Here is a 14,206-nt window from a genome sequence, read left to right as displayed (position 1 = left end):
GAAAAGTAAAGTGAATTATGTGACAATCTTGCTGGGGTTTTGAGAGTATGAAAGAAAAGGCTGTAGGATGTAACATACAATAAATATGTACATCTGCAGATGAACTGAAGATATTTAGCAGCTAGGAATGCAAAAATGAAGATCTTTTTGTGTGATGCTAAAGTCTTACAGAAACAAGGATATTTATAGGGGTAAAACAAATCAAGACATTTTACTTGGTGTTGCACAAATGATAAACATTCACTGAAACCTAAATTCCATACATTATCATATTCACTGAAACCAAACTCCACACGTTATCATTGATGTGCAATATAATTTTATCAGGAAAACTGTATGTCTGTGCAAATTTAGTGGTCATTTCCATGGAAAATGTACTGTCTGTAAATAACAGTGCGTTAATACATAATGTTTTACTTACATAAAAAAATCTCCTGCCTCATGCCCATTAAAACTATGTGGGATAGAAAAAATTGTTGTTCTAATAATTGGGCAGGGGTTCTAAAAGGTTTGGGAAGCACTGCTCTTGTTCTCTCTCGTCCTTCAATTGTAATCGATTTGCACTGTGTGGTTAATCTCACATTTTGGTTTAGGTCAAATGTGGAATGGAAAGGTGACTAATGGCGGTAGAAAGTTAACCAGCAAAATTGTCTCAACATGGCCGACCAGCACAGAAGGAGAGAACTCACATAGACAAGTAATGGAAACAGGCTGGGAGGAAGGCTCCCCAGAGTGGACTTAAAAAGTAAAAATGTTTTCCGATGAATATGCACGGAGGTTGTATATGCATGTAGTGTACTTGGCTATAAATTTAGGTTGGATTCCATGCACAGACTCTATAGTAACTTGAGGCAACACTCGTTATTGAAACATTTGTTTATTTAACACTTATCTTCACCCACAATCCTTCACAAGCTCACCATATACGCTTCTTCAATTTGTTATTTCTTGTTGTAAATTGATTTTAGTTGGTCTAAATAAAGTGTGCTTAGTACAAATGAAAGTAAAAATTGACAATGAAAAGAATTATGGAATGCGCAATGGTTGCCTTACGGGAAAGATTATGCTCAGTACATTGGGCCTGAGTTGGTTATGCTGACAAGCAAATGATAAAAGATGAGTCTTATGGGTTTCCTGTGGAAAGCAGTGCCATAACAAAATCCCCTGCAAATCCCCATGGTGCGGGGCCCCCCTCCGGCACTGGCAGGTCCCTGGCCTGAGAGCTCTGGACTGGGTCCGGAGCCTTGGGGGCCCCCTGCATGTACTTTGCAGCGGGCTCCCTCAAGCTTTGTTACTCCACTGGTGGAAAGGTATGTCAATTGCCACAAGACAGATGTGCTTATTATTAAAAAATATAACATAGGTAGTAGGCCTGACTTATTTATTGTGAAAAGCATATTTTAGAGGTAATAAGACTTTGATTGTTTGTTAGTGATATACTGTATTGTAGGCATATACTTTCTTTCATTACATCTCACAGATTACTGTAGGAGGGAAGGATTTTTTTGTTGACACATCTAAAAAAAAAACAGATGGCATCATTAAACAAAGCAACATTCTAGAATGCTTATTTTTGTCAATTGAGGACTGGATAAAAGAGTTTTTCCTCACATTGAGTGACCCCATTGAAAGCTCACAAAATATTTATTTGTCTATGGATATTCATCTCAGTCAAATTAGCCTGTATTGTTGATCAGAAATTGGGATAAACATAGTTACTTCATTAACACAAAATTAACACATTGCTTATCAGTAATATTTACTGCTCTCATTCCCAAGTTGCCCCTGCACTGTCCTTACACAATGAGAATGAGTCTTCACCGTGCAGACAGGCAATTCTTTTGCCCTTCCAAAAGATGCATATATTTTATAATACAAAGAGATTGTATTGATAGAAATGGAATCATACAACAATGTGGCTGAACATTTGGGCTGTAGACAATAAAGCATTGATTAAGGAAACAGAACTGTGGTGGTGTGCATGTCCATTCTTTCTTCAAGATAGCACAATGAAAGAGAAAGATGGCTCTCTTCTTTGATTCCATGCTCCTGGTCAAGCTGAACCAGAAACAATATCACAAAGAAGAGACTAGGGAAAAGAAAGCCTTCTCTGAATCCCCTATCTTACATGCAAATTCACTCGACAGAGAAGAACTACGCTCATTAAGACTCCTTATACAGGACAAAAGAAAGCGACAGAGATATAATTATCCTTCACTATCCAAAGTACAAAGTAATTATAAGGGGAAAAGATAATCCTTATTTTAATACTGCCCTCACACACTTTGCAGTGTCATGCTTCATCAAAGGGCTGCATCTGACACCCAGGTGCAGACCAACAAACTGGACGGAGCGCAATTTTTTAGAAATGAAGTTTAGTGGTGAGGGTACAGAAAGAATGATGTAACCAACAGAAAAAACGGAAAAATGTAAACAATAACAGGGAAAAGTATTCCCCCAAAGAAGGGACCAAAAAGTGCAGACACAAACAATTAAAACTACCTAAGAGGGAACTATCATCATTCTTTATTCATGTCACCCCTTGGTAGGATTAAAAATTAGAATTCGGGAAAATTAGGGGAGGTAAGGACCCCTAGATCCCTACTGCGTATACCAACATGTTTCAGCCAATATTACACGCCCATCTGGGTCGTTCTGGCATTCGTCAGGGTGTTGGTCCCGTATTATCTGGTCTATACCCCTAATTGGAGTTATTACCTTGTATCATCAAGGCAGCCAAAGTCGCTGCAATCGTGTACTCTGGGAAATTTCCGAGAGAGAACAAATTTCTGTGAAAAAAGTAGAACATAAATTTATCGTTCTACTCCCTTCTTTCAAACTCCACAAAAGTGCATTTTTATCACTTCCTCTTAAATATCATACCAGTTGACATATCATGTCTCCCAAACCAGCAGAGGGGTACACCACCAACTCTTATCTGTGTCATCACTACTTGGAAACAAATACCGAAGGCACACCATCCACCCGTGAGGTAACATAAGAACGCTTTTACAATCGTAGTTCGCTCAGGTGTACCGAACCACGAGGTTTTGATTTAAAGAGACACACACCTCTCCTCTATCGGACCAATACTAATTACTAAAAGGTGCAGACCACTTGTATTCAGAGGACACCACACTCACACAGGCACTGACACAGGTGGAAGGTTGGGATGCTCTAACTGAACTTAAAAGGACTCAAGTAAAAACTATTTTGCATGGAGCCATTCTCACAGAATATTTAAGGGTGAATGCAGCCCCAGGAGGGCTCCTTGTGGTTAACGAACCTTTAATCTTTCTAGAGGATGCTTCATTCTGAAAGAACTGGTCATTAATCGCTTGGAGGTGCTCTGGAGATTGGCTCATTTTAATTATAGATACGGCGAAGAAAATTTCTGATGACCTTTTGATACAAATTCAGACTAGTGAGGATAATTTGAAAACACAGATACAAATCTCTGTGTTTAAAAAGAAACTTGAGGAGACCAACAAAAAAGTGAATGAATATAATGAGTACCTAATGTATTCCAAGGTGCATAGTTACAAAAGGATCTGAAAAGATTCGCGAGAGAGAAGGTGTACCCTTATGTGAATGATGAGTATGTTAAGATGAAGGAAACTCAAAACATGCAGAAAAAACCATCAAGAACTCACACCGATACATCTAGTTCAGGAAGTGAGAGCAGCGATGCGGATTATCGATCTAAATTTAGGGGGAGAGGTTTGTCTAGGGTTTATTCATGCCCTTACCACCCTGGACCTCAGATGGGGTATGGATGGCCTCCCATGTACCCACCGATGGGTCCGCCTCAATTCTTCCCAAAAGAGTACCCACCTTTTTTAGAGAGAGGCAGGGGGAGGGGGAGAGGGAGAGGGAGAGGGAGGCAGAGGACACAGAAAACTCAGAGAGTACAATGGGAGGATATGAATCAGAGAATAACACGCAGCATGGCACGGGATGTGGAACCGAGTACCAGCAGGGAACACACCTAGTCATGAATTTAAGTGGTAGGACACTGACAAATATACAAGAAAATGTTCTGTCCAAAGGACTAGGCTTTGTCCCAACAAATCAGCTAGACTCCTTTAAACTAAAGTGTGAATTGGCCTGATTTTTCCGTAGTGTTCGTTTGAAAGTGTTTTTTGAAGATAAGGAGATGACAGAACAAGATGATGACACAGGGCTGAGGAATCACTCGACCTTTGTCCCCAGTGTGGGACAGTTACCCCCAGAGGTGGGAGTTTTTGAACAGGCGGTGTTGAGGGATGTGGAACTGTTGGAAACATCTGAGAGAGATAAGCCAATTTTCAATCTTTCTAAAATTGAAAGACAGGCTCTGAATGAACTGAGGGATGATCCTATGTTAATGATAAAACCTGCTGATAAGGGTGGTGCAATCGTGATTCAGGACAGAAATGTGTATAACATGGAATGTCTCCGTCTATTGAATGATAGAAGGAATTATGCAATCCTTCCTGGGGATCCCACGGAAGAATTGAGAGTCATGATTAGCACTTATGTCAAAGAGGCAGAAGCTTCCTTCCTGTGTAAACCCCATCCAACTGTCCCTTATTTTTACATTTTGCCTATGGTGCATAAACCCACGCATCCACCACCTGGACGTCCCAGAGTCTCCGGTACAAATTCGATTTTGGAACCGTTGTCCAAATTCTGTGATGTCTTTTTGCGCCCTCTCATTCAGAAGATGCCTGATTAAAGACTTAGAGTTTGAGCCCAATAGAGACTTGATGATTGGACTAGATATAGAGTCACTCTATACAAATATTCCCCAGCAAGAAACCCTGAGGGTTATTGAGAATATACTCTTTTCGGAAGAATGGAATTATAAAGCACCACGTGCCTTTATCCTTAGTCTCTTGGAGGTAGCACTGACAATTTTTTTTTTTTAATTTGAAGATCGGTTCTATCTGCAAACCCATGGAACTTCCATGGGGAGTTCTTGTGCCCCTAGCCTGGCATGCCTGTATGTTTCTAAATTTGAGGAGGAAACTGTATTTGCAGCAACCAACCCTTACTTAGATCATATCAGGGTTTGGCGCAGGTATATTGATGATGTTTTCATCATCTGGAGAGGGAGTAGAAACTCGGCAGAAACCTTTTTGGATTGTTTGAATCAAAAAAATCCTTTTTTGTTTTTCACAAGCACGCTGACAAATGTCTCACTGCCTTTCCTGGATCTCAACATCAGAGCAGAGAACGGAGTATTAGTGAGGAGTGTCTATCACAAACCAACCGATAGGAATAACTTGCTATCCTTTCAGAGCTTTCATCCTCGCTCCTTGAAAGAAAATCTGCCTTATGGGCAGTTCCTGCGACTTCGTAGGAACTGCTCTTCGATTGTGGATCATAAAAATGAGGCGAAAGACCTGAGTGAGAAATTGAAACACAGAGACTAGCCGGAACATGTGATCAAAAAGGCACAGAAAAGAGCAAGAAATTGTAATAAGGAGTCCCTATTGCAAATATAAGATAAGGAAAGAGTTGAGAGCAGTATCTGTGTCACAACATTTACCACCGCATCGAACCATCTCAGAAAGATAATACAAAAAAACTGGAGAATTTTGAATTCCAACGGGTTGGAACAACCTTTTCCTCTTTTCTCCTTCAAAAAAAGTGCAAGCATTAAAGATATGGCGGTTAACACATGCCCTAGATTAGAGATGGACAACAAAAACGAATGTCACCAGGAACATTTCTTACCTCCTGTGATGGGACAGTATGCATGTGGTTTTTGCAGGGCTTGCCCTCTTTCATTGAATGGCAAAATGGTGGATATAGGGACTAACCACCTCTGGGAGCAGAGGAAACATACGACATGTAACACTGAAAATGTTATTTATCTTATACGGTGTCCGTGCAGTATGCTGTACGTTGGAATGACCACCCGTCGAGTGAAAATCCGCATCTTAGAACATATGCGTACAATAAGATGTGGAAAAACAAACACTAAACTAAGAGCTCACTTCCAAGAGAAAAGACATAACGAACAAGATCTGAGGTGGACAGTATTAGACAAACCATTTATACCACCAAACACAGTTGATATTGCCAGCTTTCTTTTGATCAGAGAACAATGTTGGTTGGATAGGCTAAAAAGTAGCGTTGTGGGTCTAAATGACTCTATTCCGTGGTTCCATCTTTATGGGCTAGGCAAGAAATGAATTAATACAGAGGAAATCAGTATGTATTTGTTTGCATTTTTATTTAGATATTCTCTGTATAGTGCACAGCATCAGAGTCGTATTATCTATTCCAGTATTGAAAGAAAGAAAGTCCTATTGTGGTATTGCGAGGTTACGAGATTGCAGCAACTTAAGAATTGTTGGGAAAGAGATTTGAGTATCAATCTGGTAAACAGTCCCCCAGTTATTCTTATGGGGTTCTGTTTTAATGCTCTGTGTGATGGATATAAGAACAGATTTGGGGTACTGCTGACGAGTCTTATAATGGGAAGTGAACAATAAAATCTGCAAATGTGGTTAAGTTTACCAGAATTTTGAGGGGTGGGATATAGATTGATTTCCCATAGCCATGACATTCACATATTTGTCTGATAATATTAGGGACACTATGTGCACCTTTAAGATGTCTGCCGTTTTCGTATATAGACCGAGTGCTCCTTGGTGTCCTTCTTCTCTGTTGCTGGATGAGGCGAGTGAGCCTGCAACGTGAGATTTCGGACGCATCCAATAGCGTGGAGTGGTTCGTAATTCTTTCTCATCAAACAGCATCTGTTTTCCTTTTAAATAGAAGGAAATGATCTGCCGTCAGTATCGGCGGTGGACCGGCGTGAGGAGTTGTAGTGGCGTGAGTCTTTGGAGTAGTAAGTAAACAACTAATGTGTTGTATGCCATTCGGAGCTTGTAGACTGGGATTACCATCAGAGATCGGGCAGCTAGCTTTGGGTGCCACACGGAACTTTGTACGAGCGCTATGAATTTGTGGCAAAGATTTGGGATTAATATGGGTAAATCGTAATAATACTGCCTTAACATATGATAAACAGTCGGATGAATACTTCTTTAATTAATCAGAAGGAATATAAATTGGGAATAATGGTGTCATGTTTTTTCGCATCTCCCTTTTCTCTTTGATTTTTAGAGTGTGACAACAAGACCACGGTCTCACAATAGTCCCGGGTTTGGAGAATTGCTGATAAACCCTTGTAAATTTCTGAATACAAGTGGTCTGCACCTTTTAGTAATTATTATTGGTCCGATAGAGGAGAGGTGTGTGTCTCTTTAAATCAAAACCTCGTGGTTCGGTACACCTGAGCGAACTACGATTGTAAAAGCGTTCTTATGTTACCTCACGGGTGGATGGTGTGCCTTCGGTATTTGTTTCCAAGTGGTGATGACACAGATAAGAGTTGGTGGTGTACCCCTCTGCTGGTTTGGGAGACATGATTTAACTGGTATGATATTTAAGAGGAAGTGATAAGAATGCACTTTTGTGGAGTTTGAAAGAAGGAAGTAGAACGATAAAGATATGTTCTACTTTTTTTCACAGACATTTGTTCTCTCTCGGAAATTTCCCAGAGTACACGATTGCAGCGACTTTGGCTGCCTTGATGATACAAGGTAATACCTCCAATTAGGGGTATAGACCAGATAATACGGGACCAACACCCTGACGAATGCCAGAACGACCCAGATGGACGTGTAATATTGGCTGAAACATGTTGGTATACGCAGTAGGGATCTAGGGCTCCTTACCTCCCCTAATTTTCCCGAATTCTAATTTTTAATCCTACCAAGGGGTGACATGAATAAAGAATGATGATAGTTCCCTCTTAGGTAGTTTTAATTGTTTGTGTCTGCACTTTTTGGTCCCGTCTTTAGGGAATACTTTTCCCTGTTATTTTTTACATTTTTCAGTTTTTTCTGTTGGTTATGTCATTCTTTCTGTACCCTCAACACTAAACTTCATTTCTAAAAAATTGCGCTCCGTCCAGTGTGTTGGTCTGCACCTGGGCGTCAGATGCGGCCCTATGATGAAGCATGACACTGCAAAGTGTGTGAGGGCAGTATTAAAATAAGGATTATCTTTTCCTCGTATAATTACTTTGTACTTTGAATAGTGAAGGATAATTATATCTCTGTCGCTTTCTTTTGTCCTGTATAAGGAGTCTTAATGAGCGTAGTTCTTCTCTGTCAAGTGAGTTTGCAAACTGAACCAGAGCCAGTCTCCTTATCCCCACTACAATTTTCCATGTAATTTTGCTATTTGATTGTATGTACTCACCTACTTGGTTTCCACCAAAGAAGAGAAGAAAATGAGAAGAGAGCTGAGAACAATTGAAGGAGCTTTGTCCAGTTTGAGGACTGGGGCAATTCCTTCGGGTTGTATAATCGTTGAGCTGCTTGATGCATCAGATTTTCTTCCCATGCTTCAGGTGAGGCCGTAACCACAGAACACAGTGGTTGACTTTCCTTCCTACACTGGAGCCCAGCCATTCATTGCAATGTTTGATACATAATTTACATTTGGAATATGCTCTTCCTTTGAATATATGTTCAACCTGAGACCGGAAAGGCCTTACTCCTGGTTCTTAACTACGATATTTAAATATTGTTCTGCGAGGCATAAGAATGTTGGAGGACAAACATCTCAGGCCTTCCACCAAGGGTGCTATTTACCCTTGGGGATTGGAGATACGTGACAAGATGTGACAAGTTTATTTGCGATTTTCTGAACACTGACTTAAGGTGCTTGAGTTCTTTATATATCTGGAAGGTTCTGTTCACAAGCAAATAGTTTAATCACAGACTACCTCAATTCAGGTTTTTTTAAACTGTATTCACATCTTCCATCTATTCATATACACCTTCCAACTCACCACCGCTCTGAGCAGGCTTCCGTGTGGAAAGAGTGTAGCGGTAAGAGTAAACTTGGAGGGAGGCAATGCCCAGGTTACATACACTTTGAGATGATCTTGAACCATAAATTAAATGCTTTTAGCAGACTGCATCTATACAGTTGGTGATTCTGAGAAATTGTGTTAATCTTCTTGACAACTGTGAACATGTGTATGCTTGATACAAATTATTCTACAGGAGAGAGACACTGAACAATCTTTCTTTGATACAAAACACAATAGGAGAGGAATTATAATGGAAAGACTGGATCAGGCTCTTCAAATAGTGAGGAACCAGCAAAAGAGACAAGATTTGGGGAATGAATACTTCGGGTATGCCATTTGCGCTTTGTACTATATTGTATTGTTATCCTTTCCAACTTAAAGTTTTATCAATGTAACTTTGGGCGTAATTTAGAGTTTATCGGACGGGTTACTCCATCACAAACCTGTTGGATATCTAGTTTGCCTTACTGCAAGATGCATTATATCCTATTGCACTTGTAACAAGTTGGACGAGATACCCATCATGTTTGTGATACAGCAACATATCTACCTAACCCCAAATCATGCTATTTGATCTTTTTGTGCTATGGTATGGTTTATGCTGAGTAGGAAGGGGCGTATTAGGGGGCCATGGACTACTTGGATTGCAATTACCGTCTAGGTTAAAGACTTAATTGGGTTCCAAAAAAGAGCTGTAATGTGGAGCTGGTAAAAGTAGAGAAGTATAAAAAGGACCACGGAGAGAGTACCATCATGAGAAATAAACTGGAAATAAAATACTGAAGAAACTTTATACATGTGGAAAGGTGCTAGAAAAGCCATGGAAAGAAGCATATTGAGGCAAATAGGCAAGCCTCAGCAGGCCACTTGAGATCTGGAGTTGTTATTCTTACATAAATAACAAGCTTGAAGCGACTGCACAGATTTGAGGGGTTACTATGATTCAGCAACCCCTAATGTGCTGCCATTTGGCAGTCACAAGGAGAACCTTGAACAAACAGGGCAATATCTTTACTGTTGAGAGGATCCCTTACACTACTGTGAGGTGCACTTATAGTAGACATACATTTGAGAATGATTCTCAGCATCAGATAATTGGAAGCTGAACAGTGTACTTGGGCTCATTGTCCATTCCTGTCAGGAAAGCCTAAAACCTGGGAGTCCTAATGGACTACAAACTCACCTATGGGGAACAGGTTAATTCCTTGACGGCTTCCACCTTTTTTATTCTGAAGATTATCAGAAAAATCTTACATTTTATTCCTTCTGAGTCCACATTTTTGTTTGTGATTCTCTTATCCTGTCAAGGCTGGATTACTGCAACGAATTGTACCTTAACATGCAGCAACAACATCTTAATAAGCTGCAAGTATTTCAAAATGCTGATGCTAGATTTATGTCTGGTAACACTAAATTCAGCTCAGTTAAAACAGTGATCCAGAATGTTCATTGGCTCCCTGTCAGGAACAGGATCAAGTTTAAAGCTTTGTGTACAGCCTTCAAGGCAATACACAAAACTGGAACCACCTACCTTAGACATAAATTCATGTGATATGTACCAAATAGAACCTCTCTGTTCCTCAGGTGCAAGAACCCTGGTTTCCCCCAGATTTAAAAAATCTAATTGAGGAGGAAGAAGCTTCATCTTCGGTATGGCCAAGGCTTGAAACAAGTTTCCTCTCCTCATCCGTTCTGCACTCAACCTGTTCACTTTCTAAAAAAAGTTGAAAAAATTGATATTTAACAACCAGGCCCCTTCTCAGTTGTTCCTTGTTATTCGTTGGAGCCAGCGCCAGGACATCTCTGGGTACCAGCTTGCATTAAAAATCACATAACATTAACATTAACTTTGCGACAGCCTACATCCTATCCTGCCACAGGCCAACATTATTTTTGAGTTCACATCTTAATCACCACTGTCCAGATTTTCTTTCTTTCTTCCTTTTATTTTATTTTATTGCTGTGGCTGTTGCTATGATCTTTGTTTACATGTAACTGGAAGTGGAATTTGAGTGGTATATAAAACTATACCAAGACAATCTTGAAGAAAGGACTATCTTGCATTCTGAGATAATGAGCAAATTACCTAATTCCTAATAATGACTCATTCTGAGGGAGTCAGGACACTTGTGATGAAAGACGATTTGGGAAATGAATACTTCGGGTATGCCATTTGCGCTTTGAACTATATTGTATTGTTATCCTTTCCAACTTAAAGTTTTATCAATGTAACTTTGGGCGTAATTTAGAGTTTATCGGACGGGTTACTCCATCACAAACCTGTTGGATATCTAGTTTGCCTTACTGCAAGGTGCATTATATCCTATTGCACATGTAACAAGTTGGACGAGATACCCATCATGTTTGTGACAGAGCAACATATCCACCTAACCCCAAATCATGCTATTCGATCTTTTTGTGCTATGGTATGGTTCATGCTGAGTAGGAAGGGGAGTATTAGTGGGACTTGGACTACTTGGATTACAATTACCGCCTAGGTTAAAGATTAAATTGGCTTCCAGTGTCTGATATGGATTGGAAAAAAGTTCCTCAGTATATTTCACATGCCACCTGATCAGTAGTGGAACTGGGTATTGGTAAATAAATTGTAGTCTTACATCAGTCACTGAAAGTGGTTGTTCAATTTTTCTGTACCGCACAAAAATGTATTTCAGTTCTTTACCATTGGATCTAATCATTATTTAATTGTGCTGTTCACAAATTCTTGGAGATGCACTTTTTCAAGATCACTCATTTATTTTCCTCTTGGACAACAAACATGTACAGTCTAATGACACCCAACCACTGCCCAACAGGCGAACTGATCTGATCCAATGAGTCATCTGGTCGCCCCTCATTAGTTGCTCTGTTTACAGATCTCAAGCAGGACATTTAATCCAGACCTATATTGTATTAGTACTGAAAGTGAGCTGATATCATCATAGCTTTTTCATTGACTCTCTGTCTAGAATCACATTTTCTCTGCAGCAGTCATTCATCAAGAGCCCTAATGGGGCATGTTCTGAGGTGGAAATCAAGTGACTGGATTGACATTTTAAATCTTACATTCCCAGATAGAATGACTAAAAGCATTCTTCCTTGCCATGTCAATTTCGGAAACACACAATATACTGCTGCGGGAATTTGAAACCTGAGTACACGCGACAATTCATTTACATCCAGCTGTGATTAATTGACGACTACCTGGAACTGCAGCCACAGAGCTGTTTCAGAGAAATTTAGTAACCGAGGACATAATAGCAGGCTTCAGACCTAGTCAATAATGATGTCAACATGAGATTGAAAGACGAGGTTTGGAGCAGTGCACTTCTCTGTTCATAATGCTGGGTTAGAGCTTTTCATTTTGTCCATTTTTTTAGCTGTCTTGCAGTAACTATTTTAAGGTAGGTGTTTTTGCGTGTATTTTCCTTCATTGAAATAAAGATGAAGAAGATGACTGTTCCGCTTTTGAAATAAATATATAAAACCTTTATTATGTTACTCGTTTATCTGATGTAAGAAACCTCCCCAGAATGCTTTGCGTCAGGCACAAGTGTATCTTAGTCGGAACAGGTCGTATTACTGAATATCGCCACTAGGTATATCGTGATACAAATTGTCATGTCAAAATATCGAAGACAAAAGTATCCAAAGTTATGTGCAGATAGCGGAAGGATAGATTTACTATTTCCAACTCCACATCTGTGTACCATGAAGATACTTACATCGTTAAGATAAATCTATATGGAGTACGCTATAGGAAATGTATACATTTTTTGATATTTTGGTTTTGATAGTTTGTCCTCGATATTTCCGTACCATGAGATTCTGTCTTCGATGTTGAAGGGGCACACCTTTCCTAAAATCACCTATATAGTCAGTATATTATTATCAGATGCCCAGCGCCATGTTTGCCCTGTATTTCCCTTCCCCCATAACATGACATGCAGTTTCACCTGTTTGTGTATAATTTATTGATTGTGGCTGGATCACATGCAAGAAAAAATCAGAGTGGTAGCAAAACAGGACGTCAAATGTAGCTCTGTTCAAAACCCACCTCTGCACTACAGTTTATTTTATTCCCAAGAGGTATGCAAATAAAAATGCAGTATGGGGCGCTCATGATCAAGAAATGCCAACATGAGCCCGTCAGCAGGGAGGTAGCCACACACGTCACAGATTACTTTTGTGTTGCTTGGGCAAACCATATACACAAGCCTGGAATGGCACACATATGTATCTACTATTTGTGCTTTGCTGTCAAACTGATTTATTTACGAGCTCGGATGCATTATATGTGCCTGTGTACCCCTCTCCCAACTGATCCATGTGCAGATTGCCAAATTGTATCTTCTTTCTGAGTGTCAGCAAACATAACTGTGTTTGTGAATTTGAGCATGTTTAGCTCTGTAGCAATGGGAACAGAGTGTGCAAATAGTGTGGCTTATTTACAAGAAACTGATGCATCTGTATAGATGTGTCTGTTTCTCTACGCCTGCATGTGAAACCCTTGCACCTCCATGGATGCACCGTATTTACAAAACGGTGCACCATGGGTGCAAGGATTGAAAGATGCGTCGGAAATTGTGACGCATCTGTCAGACCAAAAGTGAAGCATCTGTCGGACCAAAAGTCACGCATTGCTGGAGTCGTATCGCAAGCACACCGCAACTCCAGCATTGCAAGGGGAGCCCTATTCATAATACACTGCATCACTCCTTTCGCCTGCTCCAAGCAGGCATAGGGTTTTGACGCAGTGGCATCTAGAAGTGACGCAGTGAAATCTTGTAGATTTCACTGCAGCACTTTTAGGAGGCTTTTCTGCGTGGGAATGCCCACCCTGTATACATTACACCTGATGCAGGTATCATGTGGCGCAGGGCTTTACAAGGTGACGCATCTCCCTAGATGTTTTACGTTGTAAATGGGCCACAACGTGGTGCATTGTTTATGCCTCTGCTGCATCGCAAAAAGCGATGCAACGGCAGTGCAAAAGTATTGCAAGTGGCTTGTAAATCTTCCCCAGGGTTTGCAGACACACTCTATTAATAGAGCTACTCTTTGGTGTTTACCTGTATGCCATAAGTCTTATACTGCTCACAACAATTAACAATGCTACCTCCCAGATACTCCTTGTGCCTCTCAGACAAAGATATCTAATGAGGGTTAGTGTGCAGCACACATAGAAAGAGGGAACAAATATGAAGAAACAAACATATTTCTCCCCGTTACGCTGCACCTTGGGAGGCATATAGATTTGGTGCTTCCACAGGTTTACAAGATTTTGTATATCTAGGGCAGCATCACATTCCATGGGTGTTG

This window comes from Triturus cristatus, chromosome 11 (assembly GCF_964204655.1).
Source record: "Triturus cristatus chromosome 11, aTriCri1.1, whole genome shotgun sequence".
Lineage (NCBI taxonomy): Eukaryota > Metazoa > Chordata > Amphibia > Caudata > Salamandridae > Triturus > Triturus cristatus.
The sequence above is the reverse complement of the archived record's forward strand: the minus strand, read 5'-3'. Positions refer to the sequence as shown.